Source organism: Lissotriton helveticus, chromosome 8 (genome assembly GCF_964261635.1).
Source record: "Lissotriton helveticus chromosome 8, aLisHel1.1, whole genome shotgun sequence".
In the NCBI taxonomy this organism is placed as follows: Eukaryota; Metazoa; Chordata; class Amphibia; order Caudata; family Salamandridae; genus Lissotriton; species Lissotriton helveticus.
Genome location: NC_136069.1, coordinates 1216830805 through 1216845040, shown reverse-complemented (window position 1 = coordinate 1216845040; position 14236 = coordinate 1216830805). Strand labels below are relative to the sequence as shown.

At 44.1% G+C, this 14236-nt stretch overlaps 1 protein-coding gene across 3 annotated transcripts in view; it reads left to right on the top strand.

Moving 5' to 3' along the window:
• LOC144773252 (ATP-binding cassette sub-family C member 5-like) overlaps positions 1-14236 on the top strand; it is a 2136031-nt gene that overhangs the window by 1323212 nt on the left and 798583 nt on the right. The gene's annotated exons all lie outside the window — the stretch shown is intronic.

Sequence of the window (14236 nt, the reverse complement as noted above, 5' to 3'; positions counted from 1 at the left end):
CAATTAAACAAAAGCTTAGAGCCCTTATTCTTTCCTACATGCTTCTGTTCCCAGCCCAACTTAAAAGCATGTTCCCAGCCCGACTTAAAGTGATTCACGCTAACAAAACGCGGTTGCAGTGTGAAGAGAGAAAGAGGGCTGTTAATTGCCCCCACGCTGGGCCTAACTTTACTGCCACTGACAAGAACCCAATGCCTGACACTCCTTCATGCTGAACCTGGTGATAAAGACCCTTTAGGCCAAGAACATGACAACTGATGACCCCCCTCGGGATGATGTGTGAGTGTGCCCATTGCTTGAGAGTGATAACTACAGCTTTGGGTCGGAGTGCCCCTCGACTGCGGTAAGCCTTGTGGAACACTACTCTCAAACCCCCACTCGGCACAGGACTGGTCCGAATGAAACAGGGGAGAGACCCAGCTAAAGTCCCAATAAGCTGACTTAGACGGCTTCCTCAAATTTCAGGGTCCTGTCAGCGAGCCCCATGTTCCTGCAGCTTGACACCTCCTGGCAGTCTAGATATCATCTCTCAGTGCCTGACTACTCATGCTGCTGCATGTTTACGGCAAGCCAGGTGGGCTCTGATGTTCTCTAGCTGTGGACTCCTACTGCAGTCATGGAAAAAGACCAAACCATGAAGCCTCATCCATCCAGACCCCACTTTGACCAATATACTACAGCCCCTGGAGCAGCTGGAGGTGGGGGAATATATACAGAGATGCCTATGGAGGGAGGCCTGACTACGATATTGCAGGCCATACATGCCTCACAAACTGCGGTTGAATCTAAAATCGTATTGATGTGGCACTCCTTTTTCAGGATCTGAGAAAAGCCACTAGTAGAGTTACGGAGGCAGAAGGGCACATATCTACAGTTAAAAATGAGGTATCATACCTCAAAGTAAACGTTGCTTGCCTCCTCTCTTGGTCACCTGAGCTACATCACTGCACTGAAGATGCTGAAAAACACTCCAGGCTTACCAAACTTATATTTGTGGATTTTGCTGAGGGTGAGGAGTCCACGGAGCCCCCCAAGTTTGTGCAACAGTTGATTAAATCCTTGTGGCCAGTTGATTGACTTTCCCCCTGCTTTGTTCGATTCTTCAACTTCAAAGACAAAGTAAGCATCCTAAGAGAGGTTCGGGCCCTCCCAGAGCTCTGCTGCCAGGAATATAAAATCCTTTTATTTCCCAATCACACCGAAGAAGTGCAGGCAAAGCAAAGGTCCTATGAGGCGGTTAAACAAAAGCTTAGAGCCCTTATTCTTTCCTTCATGCTTCTGGTCCCAGCCCAACTTCAAAGCATATTCCCAGCCCGACTTAAAGTGATTCACACTAACAAAACGCAGTTCTTTGAGATCCCAGAATCAGCTTCGGACTGGCTCACTGAGGAGAAACAACTCCACAGACCGAGCCGTTCACCTCCCCCCGGCAGGAGCATCAACAACAGCCTGCTTGGAGGTGGTCTGGCAACGGAAAAGGGTCCATACCCACTCCACCATGGGCCACACGATGCATGGGCTAACTCGTCCACCCACGAGCTCTGGCTCGTCGGGGCCACCACCCAGCAATCTGACCAGCCACTGGGCGCCTGAAGAGATACAGCTACATCATACCTTGTAGGGGACGCACAACATGAGCCACCCTCCCCTTCTTTGTCTGCTACTCGATCCGAACCAGCTTAATGTCAAGACTTAGGGCTGCAGATGACCACTACTCAGGGGAACCTGTGTGCAACCCACACAGTTGCAAACCAATGAAGGATATTGATCCTGTAATATGGAGGAGTCCACCACTTTACACCTGAAGATACACTGGTTTTAAGATTTTTTGCAGGTTTAAGGGCGACAGATGCTTCTTGTGGGGAAGTATGGGGTGGGGGGACGTCGAGAGAGGATTTTCTTTGATTGCATGTTTCTAAGCTTATTGTTTGTTACCTGCTGTTGCAATTTTTTCTCTTTTAGGATGTGATATCACACCAACAAAACTGTACCCAATATCATACCACTACATCTTTCCTCTAGCGCACTACAACCCAGCGCAGACTGCTCTGAATGCCTTTGGCGGACCACGGGTCCCATTCCTACTGCCACTCCCTGATTCATCATGACAACTATCCACATTATGTCATGGAATGTTGACAGCCTTCTAGACTGTGTTAGGCTCTTCATAATACTGCACTACACCCACCGCTTTCTACCCTTTGGTTCTGATGTTACAGGAGACACACCTAATGAGTATGAGATGTCCAGTCCTGCCACACCAGGGTTATTATAGAGTTTATCATGCTGGCTACGCCACGAGATCCCTAGGGGTAGCGATCCTCCTGTGCTGTGCCTTTCCAGTGGTGGTTGCCAAGACATTGCCTGATTCCCAGGGTAGGCACCTTGCAATCATTGGCGAGGGAGAGGGTTGACTACTGAACCTCCTGTGTCTTTATGCTTCCCCCACGGCACTGGGCTTCCAACTTGACGAGCTCCCAGCAGCGATAGCACAGTTACCTGAGAGTCTCACACTTATAGGGGGTGACTTCAACGTAGTCCTTGACCCTGCAGCTCACTCCACTGGCATCCTTCAGAGCACTGTCATAGCAGTGCCCTATACCCGCTCAACTGGTTAAAAACCTTTGACCTCTGTGACATTTGAAGACTCTGGAACCCTAGATAAAGACAGTACACACACACATCAGAAGCCCACCACACACATGCACGCATTGATATGACTTCCATGCCCGCTACTGACTGTCTGTCTTCCAAGTACAGATTCTCCCACGGTGGAACAAGAAATAAAGGCCTACTTTAAAATCAATAGTGGTACAGTGTGATCTGCTGGCACACTTTGGGCGACCTGCAAGCCCACCATTAGGGTCTATGCTAAAAGTATCCTTAGGGGTAAAGAGAAGGTGAGACAACCACCACATTACCTAATTGACTAAATCGGGGCTGCTATTTCGTCCATGGCATCCGGAAAGACGCCTGGCAGTGATGGCTAATCCCACAGAGTTTTATGCCAAATACAGGGAAGTCCTTGTGCCCCATTTACTCAACCTCTATAAAGAAGCAGCAGAGATGGGCTCCTTTCTTGCCAGAGTTTAACCAGGCTACTTTTGTGGACATACCAAAAGTACACCTTCCATCAGTCTCCTGTGCAGACTTTCGCCCCATCTCCCTCATTAACAGAGAAGTTACAATCTTTGTGACTTTTCTGGCCACACTGCCTAAATGTGTCCTGTCCTCCAGAATCTAATGAACCCAGACCAATGCAGTTTATACCAGCAAGGAGCACAAGACACTGTCTGAGGTGCCTACATATGGCCCTTGCTCGTTGGCAGCTCCATATGCCCCAGTTGGCCGTGCTTCTCATTGATTTCGAGAAGGCTTTTGACTCTGTGGACTGGGGATCTCTCTCTCAGGTCTTCCAGTGGGCCAGGTTTGGACCCCGTTTCTACAACCTTGTTTGAGTGCTCTACTGAACCCTACCGCTAGTGTGCAAGTTAATGGGGTGGTCTCGGACGAGTTCACCATACACCTGTGTATTCTGCAGGGATGCCCCTTCTCCCCTCTCCTTGTCATGCAAATGATCAAACCCCTTGCTGCACTCGTTCGGTGCGATCCACAGGTCAGCAAATGGGAGTGGGACACAGGCCATGAAGACCGCGCTGCATTATATGCTGACAATGTCCACCTGTTCCTCTCGTACCCAGCTGGCAGTGGTCCCTACTGTCTTCAGTTTCTACAGATCTTTGCTGTGACTTCCGGATTAAACATCAATCCAGCCAAGACAAACTTGGTGCCACTGTTACCATCGCAGTGTGGAGTGGCAGACTAATATTCCAGCGCGTCGCTTGATTTTCAGCTCTATGGACAATCAGGTAGCACTTCTCCCCACACTGTCATGGTCTATTAACATTACTCCTTTGACTGGTAGAGTCAAAATAGACTACAAGAAGTGGCAATCACTCCTGTTGGACATAATGGGCAGGATCTCCCCATATAAAATGATGGTGCTGCTGCAGTTTCCTTATCTTTTTCAAAACATTCCACAGATATTGCCCCGCCACTGGCTTTGTGAGATGCACTCAGTGGCTACCGCCTTTCTGTGGCAAAATTCGAGACTGCTCTTGGCCTATGTTGACTTTCAACTTACTCCATACGACAGGGGCCTTGGTATGGCCAACCTGTAGCTTTGTTATCTGGCTTCGCAGCATTTGGTAATAAATGATTAGCTCAATGGAGAATGGTCTGACCCGGCCTACAAAGTGGAGCTTTCCTCTGTAGGATTCCATCGAATCATGGCGATACTCTAGGGCGTCACTGTCACTGCCACACTACCTGAGGTGACTCGGATAGTCTTTCGTGGGTAGAGGGCTATGCTTCGCCATACTGGATGGAGCTCTACACTCACTCAGCAGACTCCTTTGTGGCCGGACACATGGGTTGGAGAGGTGGCGGCGCTGGAAGGATTTAATCGCTGGGACGTCATAGGCATCACACAATTGGATGTTTGGTCCAGAACGCACATGCACTTTTTTTCAAGAGCTCTAAACTGAATATGCATTATCCACAACACAATTCAGTAAATATTTGGAATTGCGATATTCACTGCGTACATCTCACAAGGTACATCACTCCTGAAATGTTCCCTTATGTTGGGTGCCCTAAAAAAGGGTGGTGTCTCCCAGAAATGCCGCACACTAATCATCAATGCCCCCAATACACTGAGTCACCTTAGAACTCTGTGGGAGGTCTTGAGGGGATCCCGAGAGGATGAGGATTGGAGAGATGCGGTGATGCCCCCCAGAGTCATCACGATATCCTCCAGAATCTGACAGATACAAACAAACTATTTCTAGTGTGCATATCTCACTTCTGACTCTTTGTTTAAGGCAGGCCTCCTTGCAAGCCCTGAATACTCTTGCTGCTTCCAGCCCCCTTCAAACTCCTACCAAATGGTTTGGTCCTGCTGTATCATAAAACGATACTGCGAAGCTGTGGTTATGGAACTTTCAGAGTTATTGGAATGGGAAGTGGAACTTTCCCCACTGCTGTTACTGTTGAGGTGCTCGATGGAGTGGAGGGCACATGGGTGGATCTTGCTCTACTGGGTGCGGCAACTATGGTGTCCAAACGCATATAGCGTCCCACTGGAAAGATTCTGAGCCTCCTACGTTATCGCAGTGGTGACGCTGGGTGCACTGATGTGCCCATCAAGGGAAGCTGTTTATGAGACCAGAGGATGCCCTACTAAACGTGACAAGATATGGAATATAATTAACAAAAGATCATTGACAGACTTCGGTATCCTATCATGCTGAGCATGGTGTAAGTTAGGTGATTTATTTGTTTCCACTTTGTAAGGAAAATTCCGAGTGCAATCCTCCTTTATCCTAAATTGTTTTTAGCTATCAAAACCTATGTGGGGGTGGGCGTCAGTCATGGTTTTCAATAAGAGTTTATTGAATTGCAACCTTGTTAAGGGTTTTGCATGCTAGTGTTTCACTTCACTGTTACCTTAAGTTACTATGCCTCCTCTTTTTGATAAATACCCAGCTTATGGAGGATAAATTTCTATGGAAGGATGACCCAAAATATGTGATTTGTCTCCCTGACAACCACTACATCAAACCTCAAAGACGTTTGCCCTGATTACAAGTAGCACAGTACCGAGGGAAAGTAAGAATCACATACCATTTTACAGTTATTGTGCAGTTAACCTGCCCCAGTTTTGTGCAATTACGAGTTAAACCTCATGAAATATGGGCTTACCATGTAGGGTTGATTACTGATCGTAAAACCAACCATGATTCCGTGAAGTATATCCTACATTTACCAACTGCTCTGAAGAGGGGTTAAAGTATGCAAAGACCTGGGTAATATGAGGTTGAGGGAAGGAGCTGGGGGAGCGGGGAGGGAAGGGAAAGGTGTTTTTGGGTTCATGGGAGCATTGTATTCTCCTTATCAGGTTAAATAAACAGACAGAAGACAAGTCTTGGCTACTGCTGCTACAGCTAAAGTCTTGTGCGATTTTTCAGGCTGGAAAATTCTGGTATGGTTTTCCCACACCCAGAACAAGCAATGGCATAGCCAATAGGTCTCGCCGTTGGGACCTTATAACTGTTAAGCCATGCTACAGTTGATGTTATTGCCCCAAGGATATTGTGCTGGGTAACTAAACACTTATAAGGTCCCAAAGGCGAGACCTATTGGCTATGCCAATGCTTGTTTTCTGGTGCAGCTGTTCCTCTTGTACAGCGCACACTTTGGACTGGTTTGCCTCCAGGTGCTTATAACGGCCACAGCTGAGACCTCTGACGCAGAGGATGAAGGCAGTGCCAGGCTCTCACAGTGCCTGTCAGTGGGTCACCAAGGTGTTCAGACTCCGTGACCATCCAATCCTTGGTCTCTGCAGAGCACATAGAGCACTTGCCATGTATTCCAGTTGCAATTGTGATTCTGTGCAAATGTGTGTGATGGAGGCGCACAGTTGTCAATCTATTGACAAGAAGAAAGTAAAAGAAGAAGCAGTCTTTTAAGTTTAGAAAGCTTTATTGAATCAAGTATACCATGTAAAACATCATTACAATATAACGAGCAGTGAAAATAGGTCAATGAGGATACACAATTTAAAGGTGGAATCAAGAAAAAAAATCCCAAAAAGGGAGTTATAACAAATTACTCTACGAGAAAATGCTTTTTTAAAAAAAATATTTTTAATTTTTCTTTCATTACACATTGTATCACATATATTATACATACATTATAGGTTTGTCAGTTGATAATTTTGAATTAATACTTAACCACATCTGGTTTGATGAAACATCTCCAACTATACACTACAAAGCAATAATACCAAAGAATAATACAAAAATACTTTTACATTGCTCGATATCCACCTGGACTTTTGATTTACAAGTATATCTGCATTTCCTACTCCATATTCAGAATAAATTAATAACTAAAAACCATGGTCTCTTTCCATTTCGCAATTGGCTCCCAAATTTTTAATCCTAGCTTTCTTCCCCTTTTCCCCTTGCGTGAATATATTGCCTTTTCCAAATTATACATGCCTAGTAGATTAGAAAGCCAAGTTTGGAGTACTGGGGGGGTCTTATCCAGCCATGCTCTTGCTATTGACAATCTTAATACTGCGGTGGCAATAAACACAAATTCTATATAGGTATAATCTTCCCCCATATCCCTTCCCAACAATATTAACAACTGTGTCAATTGAACTGATATTTTTAACGTATTACCCATAAGTTCTTCTATGTTTTTAATCAAAGTGTGTAGCTGCGGACAGGTGGCAAACATATGGACAATATCTGCATCTACAGCATTACAGCGGGGACAGGTGGTGCCAGTCGAGCCTCCCCATTTAGCTATTCTAGCCGGGGTGTGATACAGCGAAAACAAAGTTTTATAGTGTTGGGATTGGAGGGGACCCGGGCATAGGATGGTGCGCCCCAGGTCAAGTGATTCCACAAAATTTTCAAACTCTCCCCCCAACTTTTCGACCCATTTATTGCTAAATTTATCCAAATCATCCACCTTCCCTTTTACAAGACTTACATAGAAAGATCTTATCGTACAATCCCCTCCTAATACTATTTTCTCCAATATTTCATTTCGACTAAAGCCCGCTGCCCCACCCTGCTTATCGCTGAGAAAACTCCTTATCTGTAGAAATTTTTAAAAATCCCTACTTGCAACATCATATTTCCGGGTTAGTTCTTCAAATTGGACAATCCCGTCTTCATCCATTAAGTCCCCAATCTGTATTATCCCTTTTTGCACCCATCCAGCCATTATTAAGTCAGCGAAAACTTCCACCGGGAAAGATTTATTCTTGTACATCCTGATATACCTATTATATCTTCCTAGGTGCGCCTTTTTTAAGAAAGCATTCCAGATCTTAACTGCTGCTTCTACGGTCTTAAATCTAGTCCTTTTGTAATATCCAAATTCTACACAATTTAAAAAACAATTTTCTGTCTCGGCCCCTAGTACTGCGGAATACACTTCTGTGGACATGATCATAACTCTTTCATCAAGTCCACCACCCCGGATTAGCCCCTGCATGTACTGTAATGCTGTTGCCATATGGTACATTCTAAAATCGGGGGCCCCCCTCTCTCTTGGAAGGGTCATGTACCGATATGCGCGCCGGGTCTTCCCGTGTGCCCAAATAAATCTGTTCAATACATTCTCTAACAAATTAAACCATTTAACATCGAAAACCAAAGGAATAGTTCTAAAAAAATAAAGAAATTTGGGCAGTATCAACATTTTTATTACATTAGTGCATCCCATCAGGGAGAAATGAAGGTTGTTCATTCTCTCTAAGTCATTTTTTACCTTCAGAATTAAAGGAACCATATTACTCTCAACTATTACTCTGAGGTCCGCCGATAGTGAAACCCCCAGATATACTGCCGAGTTTACCACTCTGTTATCATCGCACCTAGTGTGTACATTCTTTATGATTTGCGTTTTGGCTCTGTTCAGACTATACCCAGATATCTGCCCAAACATGAGGGCCTCTGCTTCTACCTCTTTTATCGCTAAGGTAGGGTTTGATGTTAAAATTGCTACGTCGTCGGCGTATGCTAGTGTGTTCACTATACAATGGTTTACTTTTATTGGTTGTATATCCACATTAGATAACGCTCCAGGTATAGTGCGAACAGTAAGGGCGAGGAAGGGCACCCCTGCCTGGTCCCCCTAGCAATACTAACTGCAGCTGAGAGCCCTCCGTTAACACTAATTCTAGCAGTGGGGGTACTATATAAGGCCTGTATAGCTTTCATAAACCTACCCCCTATCCCAGACCACTTCATAACATACCACAGATAATCCCAGGAGACCCTGTCAAACGCCTTCTCGGCATCGAGAAATAGCGCTGCGACAGGGTCTCCTAAGACATCTGCGGCATCGAGGGTGGTAACTACAGTCCTAACGTGTTGGGTTGTCCCTTTCCCAGGTATAAACCCGTGCTGAGTAGGGGTTGCCAGTTGTTCAATATTTTTTGCCAGTCTTTTTGCCAATATTTTGGAGTATATTTTTACGTCTGCATTCATTAGTGTTATGGGTCTGTAGGACCCTGGTGCTTCTGATGGTTTTCCTTTTTTTTAAATAACGATGATGTTAGCACCGCCCCAGGATTCCGGGATAGATACCCCTAGTTGAGCTTGCGTCAATGTATAAAACATATCTGCAAGTAACACCTCCCTAAATATTTGATCAAATTCAATTGGTATTAGGTCTGGTCCTGCTGCTTTCCCCGCTGGTAAACTTCCAATGGCAGACTCTAATTCTTCCAAGTTGAAAGGGCCCTCCATAATCTCACGGTCCTCTTCGAGCAAAGTCGGAGGTATACTATTCCTTAAATAATTTTCAATATTTGCCGGACTTGCTATGTCCTCCGGGGTATATAGATCTGCGTAGAATCTTCTAAAAACTTCCCTTATTAAGTTAGGATCTATTACCACATTCCCCTGTTCATCCCTCATCTCCTTTATTGTTGCTGCTGCAGTTTTCTGTCTAGTTCTTATTGCTAGTACTTGCCCTGTCATGTATTCCTATAGGTTCTGAATCGATCCCCCTATTCCTGACCCTATTACGGTTAAACTAACTATCAAGTTAACTAACAGTCAGCCCATGAGGCAAGAAAAGCCCCCATGATGCAGATACCGTTATCTGACGCAGTCACACTACGGCACAGGAACGTGTTATCTGATTAGGTCATAACGCTTGAGATCTAATTAGACAAGCGACATTCCTCCAGCCCCTGATAAGGCATACGACGTTCTCATAACAAATCAAACCTATGACAACCTGGAAAATCCGTGCGGCCATTGTTTTGATTCCACAGAGAACTTCAGTAAAAGAATGTGCTAACGAGCAAGTCGTATGACATCTTTATTGACGTATCTATGTCCATCCGTACGTCAATCTCGGCACCTTTAAGGTATAAATATTGCCGATCTTGCCCTATGCAAACACACGCGTGGTGACGAGACGGAGCAGCCATACTTGCCGAAGCCGAGAGCAGAAGCAGACCCCGCTGGCAGCAGCCCCGCCTTCCTGACGCGCTGAGAGACGCGCTCCTATCTCAAGCCGAGAGACCCAGCACCGGCGCTTCTGGGCAGCCCTCGCAGGCAGCCTGGAATATCGAGAGCAGAGAAAGAGATACCATTCCTCATTCATCCTAACTTCCAGGTACAGAACTGAATAACCCCTCACAGAGAATTCTTTAGTTATTCACTTGGCAAAAACAAACTTAACTTAAACTGTAACTTTCTATTCCCGCCCACGCATTAGACTTAGGTCAGGTACACGGGGTAGGCGTATTTAGAAACACCAGTTGAGTACGTTTAGTCAAATGTATATGTGTATGTAAATATATTTTAATCATTTTAAACATCATATGGCTCAGAAACCATAGCAATGTTTTTACAGTATTATTTTATACTATTGCTTTTAATGTATGCACTTTACTTAACTATAAGTATTGCAATAATATCGATCCATTTCTCTTGTACGAGAAAAGAGACTGATCAATAAATAACACCTTTTTATTGAACACGCCCGTCTCTTCCTTTTCTCTACAATCTGATGAGACTAAGAATGCACGTACTGACTGAGTAAAATAATTGCCTTGTGCTCACACGACTCTCAAGATTGACTCTTGATTAGGGGAGAGCAAAGTTGTCATGTTCTATGGTTGTCAGAAACTAAATCCCTTCTTGTCTAATCAGGGGAGTTAATTCTTTCCTGAACATTCGAGAAAGTTTCTAGCGAACTCTGAGCTACGCTGGCAAACCCAAAACTTAAGTCTAGTATCGACAGTAGTAGACCTAGTTAACGTCTGGCCTAGGCCTTTACTGCTGTAGGTATTATTCCAATGCGCAGAGCCTATTGGGAAGATAGGAACTACACTACATGGCGCCCAACGCGTTTGGAAAGGGCGATAAAACTAACGTAAGACATTTAGAGTAACTCAGTCGAGCTTTCTCACTCAGACCCCTTTTCCCAAATACTCCAAAGACGTCTGGAGTGGGTGAAAGGTAATATCCTCCAAAACCTCGCAGGAGGGAACTCCTATGTAAGGTTCTTGGTATAGTCAACGTTGAAGGATACACGGTTCCAAAATATTGTGCATCTAATCTCTGTTTCCATAAGAAACCTGATCTGCAAACAAAAAGAATAACCTTTCTAACAGTAAAATGTCAGAAATTGATGAAGAAAGAGAGGCAGTTAGATTAGCAGCTGAAATAGTAGCAGCTGATACTGCAGCACTAGATGCAGACGGGGATATAATACTCATCCCGGTCGCCAAAAGGAAATCTATAACCTTAAAACTTATAGAAAATGGACTGACACCTAGAGGTGGCACAGTCATATTCGTAATTGAGGCACACGAATATCGGCAGACAGAGGTATACTATTCATGGATACATTTTCCAGCAGCAAATGCTGTAACAAAGTACTTCCACTATTACAAAATAGAGGTTCCACCCGACATTTACACTCCTTTCGAGGAGGTGGAAGTACCACTCAAATTCCAAGAGCATTTGCTCTTATTTGATGGCGCCCTAAAACATAACAATCACATTACAAGACTCGGTCCTTTAGGTAGACCAGGAGCAACGTGGCCGGTCTTAGCCGGATACACACCTCACCCAGACATCGAAGGAATGTCTACAGGAGAGCTGTTAATACAGCTAAAACAATTACTAAAAATTCATAGACAATTAGTTCAGTATGTAATGCGGACTTCAACAATTCAGCCAGCGATTAAACTACCACAGCTGACCCCTCACCAGGGGAACACAAATAAAATCACACCACAGAACATCCAATCCTGCCTAGGTAAAGTTCCGGCTAAACGGGAACAGATACCATTCTGGTTGGCACAGAAAATCACCCAAATAGAGGCGGTGTTTCCTGACACCACCCCGCTAGAAAAACACAGGATTCTGACTATATGTCTCCCAATGGGAATCGCACCACACATAGAGGACTGTGACACTTGGGGTACAGTCTTTGCTTCAATCTACACAAAAACGCACGGTGTTCCATCCATTTCGGTAATACCAGATGTGCTAAAACAAATTCAAGATGAATACGGTCCAGAACCAGCTTTAACTCTTGGTATGAAATTACTGAAAGACTTCAAGCAGGTCTCGGCTATATTATTAGCCAACATAAAAGGTGAAGCAGCAAACGTGGCGATCCGCCAGAGGTTAAAAGAGACAGATATAGCAGACCAACCAGCTGAAATTGCCAGAATCATAGAAAAATCTTATGAAGAACTAGGTAGAGATAGTTTAGGTGGAATACCAGTAAAACCGCAACTGACTGAAAGTCCAGAAAAAATATTTTTTAATAATAATTCACCAAAAAAGAACTGGGATGGAAACAAACAATCCAATCCAAAAGAAAAGAAATTCCAGTCCCGAGGAAGGTCTCCTAGGCGAAGGGAGAAATCTCCGAACCAGAGACACAGGTCACCCCAGAGTGACCCCTCTGGGAAAAGATATAACCTTAGAAATAGGGATAATATTAAAAAACCTGATAGATATCAAGACATTGATACACGTCCCTCTCAATCTTTTCAGACTTCCTCGCAGAAATCGGAAAGAAGAGGACGATCAGAACAAAGAGAAGAGCACGCCAAGTCCAAAGACAAGGAACCTGCTCAGCTAAAAAAGAAATTACAATTTCCAAAAAAGAAGGTAGCCAGTATCAAGGTAGTTAACAATGCCGAGAATACTGAGGACACAACTGAAAAACGGAGAGTGGGCTCAGACAATGCTAGACAGCGCAGCAGAGGTGAGCATAGCTCGCAAAGTCCTTATGAGTCATCTGGAGACAGTGGACACGAATGAATATCTTCAAGTGGAAACTGCAGACACCAGAGTTAGCAAACCCCACAAGATATACGAGATAACATTACGTATAGAGGGAGATAAGACTAGGAAAATAAGGGGACTATTTTGGGATAACCTCTCCAAGGGTTATGACATCCTTCTAGCTGAAAAAGACTGGCCACCAGAGTTTGTCAGGGAGTGCCCTCATGGCGAAGAAGTAATTATGCCTGCCTTCTCGAATCAAATCGCGATTCATAAAAAAATACACACTTGCTAGAAAGTGGGCAGTGGCCTTAGCACCTGCTTTATATAAAAATCATGTAGGATGGGATGAGGATTCTCCTCCTCACAAAATCCAGTTAAAATCACAACCTACTGCACAAAGGCAGTACCCAATTAAGCAAGAAGCTAAAAAACAGGTAAATGAAATACTAGATCAGCTAGAATACCAGGGGGTGATTGAAACTTGCACCTCACAAATGAACAATCCTTTGTTTCCGGTCTCCAAACCAGACAACTCATATCGTCTAGTTTTGGATTACCGACACCTTAACACATGTTGCAAAACATTTGCAGTGCAAAACTCACACAGTGCTGCACTAATGAATAACATAGTGCGCAAAAAATACAAAACAACCTTGGACATCTCCAATGGATTCTTTTGTCAAAACATAGCACCAGAGAGCAGATATTTAACTGCATTCTCAGTAAATGGCACTCAAAAGCAATTCTGTCGGTTAGCCCAGGGGTACAAGAACAGCCCGGGGGTATTCTCAGCGAGAGTAACAGAATTACTACATCTATATGATGATGAAGCATTATCTTATGTCGATGACATTTACTTAACAGATGATGACTTGGAGACTCACTTGAAAAGAGTGAACACCATAATACTTGGGTTCGCAGCAGAGGGTTACAAATTCAACTTTAAAAAGTCCAGAATTGCCCATCTGACAGTCCTGTTCTTAGGATATGAGTTATCAAGTGAAGGTAAAAGCCTGGCAGACAATTTCCTAGAGAAATGTGCCGTAATCCAAGCTCCTAAAACACTAAAAAACCTACAGTCAATTCTAGGCTTCCTAAATTTCGGAAGAACATACATTGCAAATTACGCAGAAAGGGTCAAACCCCTTTATGATCTAATTAAACCAGACTTTAAAAGATCCAATTGGACTCAAACACACACAGAAATTTTGAGATCCTTACAAACAGACATGCTAATTAAAACAAAATTAGAAACACGTGATAACACACGCAATCTTGTGATTCGAGTCATCCCAGGGAGATGCGGATTCACATACCTGACCCCTAATAAGGGAGAAAAGGTACCAATTGCATTCAAATCACACTTGTATACAGAAGCTGAA